This window comes from Bactrocera oleae, chromosome 5, assembly GCF_042242935.1.
Source record: "Bactrocera oleae isolate idBacOlea1 chromosome 5, idBacOlea1, whole genome shotgun sequence".
Lineage (NCBI taxonomy): Eukaryota > Metazoa > Arthropoda > Insecta > Diptera > Tephritidae > Bactrocera > Bactrocera oleae.
This window is the reverse complement of record NC_091539.1, coordinates 22,375,626-22,385,433: the sequence shown is the minus strand read 5'-3', so window position 1 is coordinate 22,385,433 and position 9,808 is coordinate 22,375,626. Positions and strand designations below refer to the sequence as shown.

Here is a 9,808-nt window from a genome sequence, read left to right as displayed (position 1 = left end):
AACCATCCCCCTTTTAACCTTGAAATAGTGGGATGGTATACCAAAGCCGACCCATTTAATAATATGTGCATACATTATTATATCGGCTACAACGATTTTCTCTCTTTTCGTTAATACATTATAATTAAACGTATACCTTAGTCCTACGAACCCGTGGAGGGAAGTTCAAGTATTATTATTATATACAATATAATAATTTTGTGAAATCTAGCATAAAAGTTAAGAAATATGTTAATCTATATATTAACACATTTTAAATTCTTCACCGGGGACGAAGCTCTTTTTGTCTAAATTTATATTGCCTCATAGTTTTTATCATAAAACCTACAGAAATCATAGTGCATCGAAAATTAGACCAAATTTTTGGGCATATATCAGCGTACCTAGAGAACATTACCAACATCACCAAATTCTTGTCGCGTGGCAAACAAATAATGATAAGGTTGAATGTCGAACAACCTCTGTCGCACGATTAGGTGCCACCCCGTAAATATTTGTTTGTCGCACAAAACGTGTGACAGCGCAACCAATGAGTTAATATTTTTTTATTTGTTTTGTTTGTTTAGCACATTTCCTGGCCTTTTTTAACGTTTATTCTGTGAAACGCGATGTAGCGGAAAAAAGTATATAATATATTTCTAAAGTTTATGGCGTTAGCGTTTCAAAATCATCGTTTTTATAGCACATCGTTGCCAGATCAAGAATTTTTGTTATTTCTATTAATATTTTACTAACATAAAAATTTTGTATTTGATTTTATACTTAGTTGAATCTGTTGAAATATTATTTTGGAATGATTTTAATACGACTGTCCCATTTTTATCGATAGAGAAACGTTAAACCTACCCGATCTTTACAACTGTCAAAATTGAGTAGGTAATTCAGGTTCTTGACTTATGGTATGAGGGTTGTATCTCTTTTTATATATTGTAACGGATTTCTCGATAAATCGTCTACCTGTAACTCACTCTTGAGTTCGATCACTGGATTGTTAAATAAAAGTCCCAATTTAATGGCTACACACTAATCTTTATTCCAACAACTTAGCACTTAGTGCTCGATATTCGAGTTTACAACTTATTGCTTATAGCTTAATTGCTTTTTACACGGCAGAACTCTAATTAGAACTGTGTCTCTTGCAAAATCCGGCACCCCTTATATAGTAAATTTTTAACAAAAGTTCGCCACTAGAACATTCTGGCAACTTCGAATTCGCTGTCTAGTTGCTTCTGGCAGTTTATCTTCGATTTTGATTTGTTCTGTTATTCGTGTTCGCAACAATATATACAAAAATTTTCATAACCCTAAACACACTATACAGTTCATTGTTTTTACGGTACATTACCGATTTCTATTTTTCTCATTCAATTTAATTGACTGAAGGCAATATATTGAAACACACCGTTATTGTGTTAGTTATCAGAAACTCTTTTGCCAAAGACAGACATAAAGTACATATTGTAATTTTTCTACGAAAACAACATGTTTGCCAACCGTTTTTTGTGTTTTAGTTCCAAAGCAAATGGAGTTCTGTACTACTATAACCTTCTAGAAACCATTGAAATTATGTTGTATTGTGTAATGTACTACGATGGATTACATTGAACACACCCAAAGCTTTAATCTTTTCTGTCACAATCATATGCTTTTTGTCATTTTGACATATGTCAAAAAATTTAAATTCCAAATAAAGCTAAAATCAAAAACAAAAATTGAATAATTGTTCCTCTCTTTAAGGCAATCTTCTTGTACTGTTTGCTCCTGTTAATTTCTTCTGCTAGTCTGAAATATTTACATCTTTTCATAGTACAATGTTATATTTTGATATTTTTTGCAGCTATAGCTAATATGGGGTCCATTTTTCAGATCCATCTGATGAGTGTCAAACTCTTAGAAAATACCATCTATGTCCCACAAGTTTTCCTGAGATTTTATAGTACTACACATTGCAGTATTGAAAACATATGTCTATCTCTAGCATAAATTATTACAGTATGATCAAACATGGAATATTCTCGGTGTATATGTTATAAAATGTATTCTCGGCCTTATGTTGAGTGTGTTGATTACCAAATTTTTTTATCATTACTATTTAGAATGGTATTGGCAATCCTGTCAGGCATGAACAATTTTCATTTGTGTGCGGTTAGAGGAAATTTCATACCCTAAAATCTTATTGCATATGTGTACACATCTCCGAAGTGTTGAAATTTAATTATTAAAAAGTGTAATATTTTATCTACAACGTTTGCAGATAGTGATCTGGGACGAAACACGGTTTGTGTGGTAAGAGTATATGTTTTGAATTCAGAGATGCAGAAAATATGAAGTTTGATTTTTCATCATTTAATAGTATTATTGTTTTTTTCTTGGAAGTAGGACCAAGTGAGTAATATTTAGATAATTATTTCATTATAAATTTTTGAAATAATTTAAAGTTACTAAAAAAAAAAAACTTGTAATCAATATAAACAACTGGTCCCTTGCTGTAGAAATATTTAATATGGACACATATTGATACTGATTGAATAAAATTTGATATACCTTATACCCTGTGGTATAGAAAGTGAATCGAGTAACTTTTATATGGTTAGTAAATACGTTCAAAATAACCTACTTATGGAAAGATGGGGTCGGCTTTAGAATAATGTCCCACGCTTTCGTGGATAAAATGGGTATGGGCGGATAGAGGAGAACCTCCAGATCAAGAATATATATAGATATAGCAGCGGGAAACTTATAGTTTTCGAGATATTTACGTTTAAAATTGAAAATTTCAACTATTTAAAGTACGTATTTTTGCGAGTTAAAATGAATTATACACTTATATTTTTCACTTTTATATCCACTAACACTTGACTAATTCGTTTTTAGAAATTATTTTTATTTTAGATGCTGCAAAAATAACTTTATTTCAATATTTAAATCATTCTTCAATTTTATTAATTTTGACAATAACAAAATGGTTGTGAATGTCAAAACATCAGTGTTGCCATACTAATATATTTGGTAAACGAAGAAAAATAAAATAAACAGAGAGATTGTACCCTAGATACAGGAAACAACGCAAAAAGAATTTCTGCGGTGTTGGATCGACCAGGGTTATTTTTTTCAAGCGCGGCCGAAGGCCGCCAACGCAAAAAGAAGTTCTGCGCCAAAAATATTTTGATACACCCCGGTGTTCGACCGGCCAGGGTTATTTTTTTTGAAGCGCGGCCGAAGGCCGCCAACGCAAAAAGAAGTTCTGCGCGAAAATTGTTTTGATACACCCCGGTGTTTGACCGGCCAGGGTTATTTATTTTGAAGCGCGGCCGAAGGCCGCCAACGCAAAAAGAAGTTCTACAAGAAAAAGTAATATTGTCATAGAGGGTATAACATAATACTTAACATCAATGCTTTGTAATAGTTTATTTCTCTAGGTTTTGGATTCCTGTATTTGGGGTATTGTCTGTTTTAATTTCTTTCAGTTCAATTACAAAAGATGTCGATAAGGTAACACTGGTTATTTGAAATTTTGCAACCCTTCTGTTATTGTCAGAATTAATAGAATTTAACAATAATTTAATTATTGAATTAAACTATTTTTGCACTATATAATGTAAAATAAATGTGTACAAACGAATTAGTGAAGTGTTAGTGGATATAAAAGTGGAAATTATAAGTGTATAACTCATTCGAAATGGGAAAAATGCGTACTTTAAATAGTCGAAATTTTGAACTTCGAAAACTATAAGTTTCCCGCGGCTATATCTATATATATTCTTGATCTGGAGGATCTCCTCTATCCGCCCATACCCATTTTATCCCCGAAAGCGTGGGACGTTATACTAAAGTTTTCCCGAAAGATGAATGTATGAATTATACAAAATGTATTCTAAAAAATTTTGGGAAAATTTTAGTATACCGTCCCAGTTTTTCGGTGATAAAATGGGTATGGGCGGATAGAGGAGATCCTCCAGATCAAAAATATATATAGATATATAGTTTTCCAGATATTTGTATTTGCCATACTAATATATTTTGCAAACGAAGAAAAATAAAATAAAAAGAGAGATTATATCCTAAATACAAGAACCATAATTGTTAATGAACACTAATAAATCTTTTAGTTTCCTTCACTTGATAAACCCTGGTGTTGGACTGACCAGGGTTATTTTTTTTTTGAAACGCGGCCAAAGGCCGCCAACGCAAAAAGAATTTCTGCTCGAAAAAAACTTGGACCACTCAGGTGCTGGACCGACCAGGGTTATTTTTTTAAAGTGCGGCCGCCAACGCAAAAAAATTTCTGCGCAAAAACATAGTGTTATACCCTGGTGTTGGACCGACCAGGGTTATTTTTTGAAGAGCGGCCGAAGGCCGCCAACGCAAAAAGAAGTTCTACAAGAAAAGGAACATTGTCATAGAGGATATAGAATAGAATAGAAAATGATTGAGGTATGCACCGCGACCTATGATCTATTGTGCCCTCCCCTAAGTCACAGCGACTCATCTAGCCCCAGCATATTGATGAACTCCAATATACTGCTAGGTGCTAGTGAGGCGATGCGATCCCTGTTTGGAAACATGGATCCTAGGGCCTTAACTCTACGTCTGCAGACTGCTGCGCAGTCCACTAGTAGATGTTCTGGGGCTTCCGAATCCATGTCGCAGAACCGGCAGTTTGAAGAGGAGACCAAACCCATGTTAAATAAATGCTTGTTGAGCCTGCAATGTCCGGTGTAGAACGCGATCAGAAGTCGGAATTTGTTCCTCGGGAGATTGATTACGGTTTTAAATCGCCTGAGGTTATAACCCCCCATTAGCAACTTGGCATGGCGCATTCCTTGGAGATGTTGCCAATGTCTCTCCCTGCCTGCTCTTTCCTATTTACGGAGCAGATCTTAGGCTGCAGAGCGGGTCAACTCGTCAGCAAGTTCATTTCCTGCTATACCCCTGTGACCAGGCACCCAGATGAGGTGCACTCTGTTGAGACTTTATAGGCTGTTGATCCGTTCTATACACTCCTGCACTAGTAGCGATTTGACCTCAAAAGTCGAGATCGCTTTAAGTGCCGCCTGACTATCGATGAGTATGGCGATGCTCTTATTGCGATAGTCGCGTTAGAGGTTTATCTCTACACACCGACTTATAGCATATCCTTCCGCCTGGAATATGCTAGGAAAACTTCCCATGGGAATGGAGAGCTTGGTGCGTGGTCCTGTGACCCATGCGCCAAACACCTCCGCCGTTTTCGAGCCGTCGGTGTACCACTTGATAGTGCTGTGCCTTAGCAGTAGGTCCAGCGTGGAATCGTTCCATTCTGCCTTACTGCCAAAGGTAACTCTGAACTTCCTAGTGGAGAGGGTATAACAATCCTTAACATCAATGCTCTCTAATAGTTTGTTTTTCTAGGTTTGGGATTCCTGTTTTTGGGGAATTATTGTTATTATCTGTTTTCATTTCTTTCAGAAATAATAGAATTTAACAATATTGTAAAATATTGAATAAAACTATTTTTGCACTATATAATGTAAAATAAATGTGTACAAACGAATTAGTGAAGTAAAAATGAAAAATATAAGTGTATAATTCATTTTAAATCGAAAAAATGCGCACTTTGTCTTTTCCCCAAGAGCTGCCGGCAAGCGACTTGAGGATTTTGTTGCGGCTCTGTATTTTGGCAGTTATCGCGGTTGTGTGAGGAGTGAATGAGCGGAATTTTTGTGCCATCGACTGAAATGTTCAGGTCCAGTCTGTACTCCTTCGTCCAATTTGTAAAGATAGTCGCTGTGGATTTAGTGGGAGAGAGTGTTAGGTTCCGGAGCGTTGATTGTTCTAGGTCCTCAAGTAGCGTTGTGTTATTGACTGTGCCAAAAGCTTTTGACAAGTCCAACGCTACGAGGATCGTCCTCTCGCAGGGTGGCTTCTGGTTCAGGCCATGAACTATCTGGGCGTTTATGACGCTAAGTGCTGTGGTGGTACTGTGCACTTTTCGGAAGCCATGCTGATGATCTGCTAGGCTCAGGTGGTGAGTGAATGACGGGAGTAACAAGGCCTCAAGTGTCTTCAGTACTGGGGAAAGGAGAGCTATCGGGCGATAAGACCCCCCTTTTGTTGGCGGGTTTCCCAGGTTTCAGTAGTGGGACCACTCGTCCGACTTTCCACACATCGGGTATTTAAAGAGTGGATATCGACAGGTTGAGGACCTTGGTGAGATAATTTACTCTCGTTGGGCCTAGGTGTTTTAGCATCAGCATGCTTATTCCGTCAGGGCCAATGGATTTAGACGATTTCGCCTTTTTGATGACGCTCTGAACCTCCCCATCGGTGAAAGTAAGTGGTGCGCAGTCTTTTGGCATTTTGCGCAGCCGTCGGGTAACACATCGTTTGGCCTTGTCAGTCGAAGGGTGCAGTGTAAATTGTCGGCTGAAATAGCTCGCGCACTTCTTCGGGTCCGAGAAGGCATGACCATCGAAAGGGCCTTGACAGTAGTCCAAAGCTTACTCACACCGGTGGAGAGGTTGCAGGACTTCAGGTGCTCTATCCATTTTGTCCGCTTATGATGATTTACCATTTGCCGAATCTCCAAATTGAGATCCCTTATTCGGGGATCACAGGGATCGGCATGGCGTAAGGTGTCGCGCTCGTTTGCTAATACAGCTGCTTCGGCTGGGAAATTAGGGCGGAGTTCCGCGATTCTTCCAGCCGGTATGAAACGAGCAGTAGCAGCAGCGATCACCTTGCGGAATTGACGCTCGCCAACGATGACGTCCGTAGGAATGGGTAGTGCGTTGAAGGTGCTCTCAGTAAATTCCGTGAAGCCGACCCAGTTAGCTTTGTTAAAGTTAACATAAATGGGGTTGTCCACAGAAATAAAGTCAGGAGGTTTCTCGATCGAGATAATTATGGGCAGATGGTCTGATGCTAGAGTTAGCATAGGTCGCCAGGTTATACTACTTATCAGACCACCGCTAGCGATGGTAATATCTGGCGAGCTATTACAGGTGCCCATAATTCTGGTGGGGGCTTCGTCATTCATTGTGCAGAATTTCGAATCGTCTATGTTCGCCAGCTCCATCCCCCTACGATCGTTTGACAGGCAGGAATGCCAAAGATCGTGATGCGCGTTAAAGTCGCCTAGCACCAAACGGTTTTCACCACGTAGTAGCGCATCTATGTTCGGGTGATATCCTGTTGGGCAACATGTAACTGGGGGGGATGTATATATTAAATATTTCGAGCTCGACATCGCCTGACCGGACAGCTATACCCTGACATTCTAGGGTAGTGTCCCTACCATCGATGTCAACATCGATAAGACGATATTGCACGGTGTTGTGCAATATGAAGGCTAGGCCTCCACCATTATCTCGCTCGCGATCCTTACGTAAGACGTTGAAACCTGCATAACTCAGAAGATCTGAGCGGCTGTTTAGCTTGGTTTCTTGGACCGCAGCTATCGATACACGTTTCCGGCTAATAAATGCAACAATCTCCTCGATCTTGCTCAGGAGTCCGTTGCAGTTAAATTCGGCGAATTATGCGCATTTCGGCGATCTAACCCTGTTTGGATCGGTAAGTGTTAGTCTTCAAAAAAATAACCCTGGTCGGTCCAAAACCGTGGTGTTCATAATTCAATCGCGTCAAACTCCTTTTCGCTGCTCCCAACCTCGATGATAATTTTCATCACGATGCAGAGTATGTGTTATTAATATCACAATAAAAGTGCACTAACATTGATATTTTAATATAAATTTTCAGAAACGTTTATGAAGAAGAGGAGTAAATACACCAAAAAACTTGAACAATATGTGATTTTTTCAAAGAAAAAAATAAAACAATTAATTGAAATATATCACAATTTTTTTATTTTGAATGCATATTTAAAAAAAATTAATGAAACGTTTTTTTTTTGATTTTTGTTTTTGAAAATATTAAACAAAAATAGAAATATTGAAAAAATTCGCTTTCCGTTCACGGATTTGTAATCTACGCGTAAAAATAAGACGAAAAAAATTCAATTTTGAGGCCTCCTTAGTTGGGGGACCTAAACTATACATTTACCTTTATTTTTTCTAGGTTTTGGATTCCTGTATTTGGGGTATTATCTATTTTCATTTCTTTTAGTTCATTTAAAAAAGATTTCGATATGGTAACACTGGTTATTTGACATTTTGCAACCCTTTTGTTATTTTCAGAATTAATAGAATTTAACAATAATTAAAATATTGAATTAAACTGTTTCAACCATATAATGTAAAATAAATTTGTACAAACGAATTAGTGAAGTGTTGTGGACATAAAAGTGAAAATTATAAGTGTATAATTCATTTGAAATTGAAACTTTGCGTAATTGAAATAGTTGAAATTTTCAACTTTAAACGTAAATATCTCAAAAGCTACAAGTTTCCCGCGGCTATATCTGTATATATTCTTGATCTGGAGGATCTCCTCTATCCGTTAAAACTTATTTTATCCCCGAAAACCTGTGACGGTATACTAAAAATTTAGCAATTATTCTTCGATTTGCTTTCAATCAGATATCATTGGCTTTAAACCTTGCTCCTCTTTCTCCTTATCACGTTCGTTGCGCTACTCAGCTTGTCCCAGTAAAATACCTGGATTTGGTTGGCCCTGATGTGTTGTTGCCTCAATATGGTCCAATAATTTACATAATCATAATGATGATTTAATATTCTAAAAAGTTTTTTGAAAGCAAAAGGAGTAATGTATTAGAAATCAAGTTTAAAATCAATATTAGTCATAATATACATCTTTGTCGCCAACAAAACGCCATTTGTGCACTTCTAATTTTTTTCAAATATTTACGAATTAAGTAAAGCTTACAATTCCAATCACAAGCTTTCACGAAGAGATATTGAGTTGAGATATGCAGATTTGCGGATTTGCGGATTTGCGGATTTTATGGCTTAGAGGCAATTACATTTGGTTCAGTAATCGAAATTACTTATTAGTCTCGTTATTCTCTGCTTTTTTTCATTTTATCATACTGTGTGGCACTAATTGCTCAATTAGAATTTAATTATCAAAACAAAAACATTGAACCTAAATTTAAATTACTCTAAGTATGAAATGCCTTTAGACAATTTAGATCTTAATTGGGCCACTGGAATGTGTTGATATATAAATTAATTGATTTCTAGAAATTACGTTGGAACTGTTCTGTTATATTATCATCACTCAATTACACAGATATTCATTGGAATATTCGAATCTTACACTACAGCTTTTAACGGCTAAGTATTACAAAAGTTTATTTTCAGCCCAAAATACTTGTAAATTGAAAGTGCAGATTTCTAGTACCCGAAAATAAAAAGGAATCCCCTACTTTAATGGATCAGTTTCAATTTCATTGCAAAAGTCTCTACCTTAATCCATATGTTAATTTTTTATTTTTTTATTTAATAACCCAACGATTACCCTCCTCCCGCCCAACCGACGCGAGGGGCGCAATCCGCATACGTGCGGAATTAGCCGAGTCAGAAAAGACAAGAGAGTTTTTTAATTGTTGAGATCTAAAACTGCTCAGCTACAGAAACAAAAATTTCAAGAGCTAAGATCTAAAGTTACAATATAATAAATTGTTACATTTTCATTTATTAAGAGAAAACAATAAAGTCTTTTTAATTTTGAAAAGTGAGTCAGATAAGTCAAATGTGCTGGAATGAGAATTAAAATCATGACATATACGGCGGAATGGCTCGTTTAGTTCAAAATTTGATCTACAGGATTTTAGCAGTAAAGGTATAAACTGCCTCGAAAGGCGAACCGGGATATTAAATTTAATTTCAGACAGGAGAAAAGAACT

General features: G+C 36.7%; 1 protein-coding gene across 1 annotated transcript in view; it reads left to right on the top strand.

Moving 5' to 3' along the window:
* Nucleotides 1-2,099: 2,099 nt before the first annotated feature.
* Nucleotides 2,100-9,808, top strand: part of LOC106621909 (casein kinase I) — a 51,625-nt gene continuing 43,916 nt past the window's right edge. The window contains exon 1 of the mRNA XM_014240931.3: nt 2,100-2,286. The gene's annotated coding sequence lies outside the window, so the exon portion shown is untranslated. The remainder of the gene's footprint in view (nt 2,287-9,808) is intronic.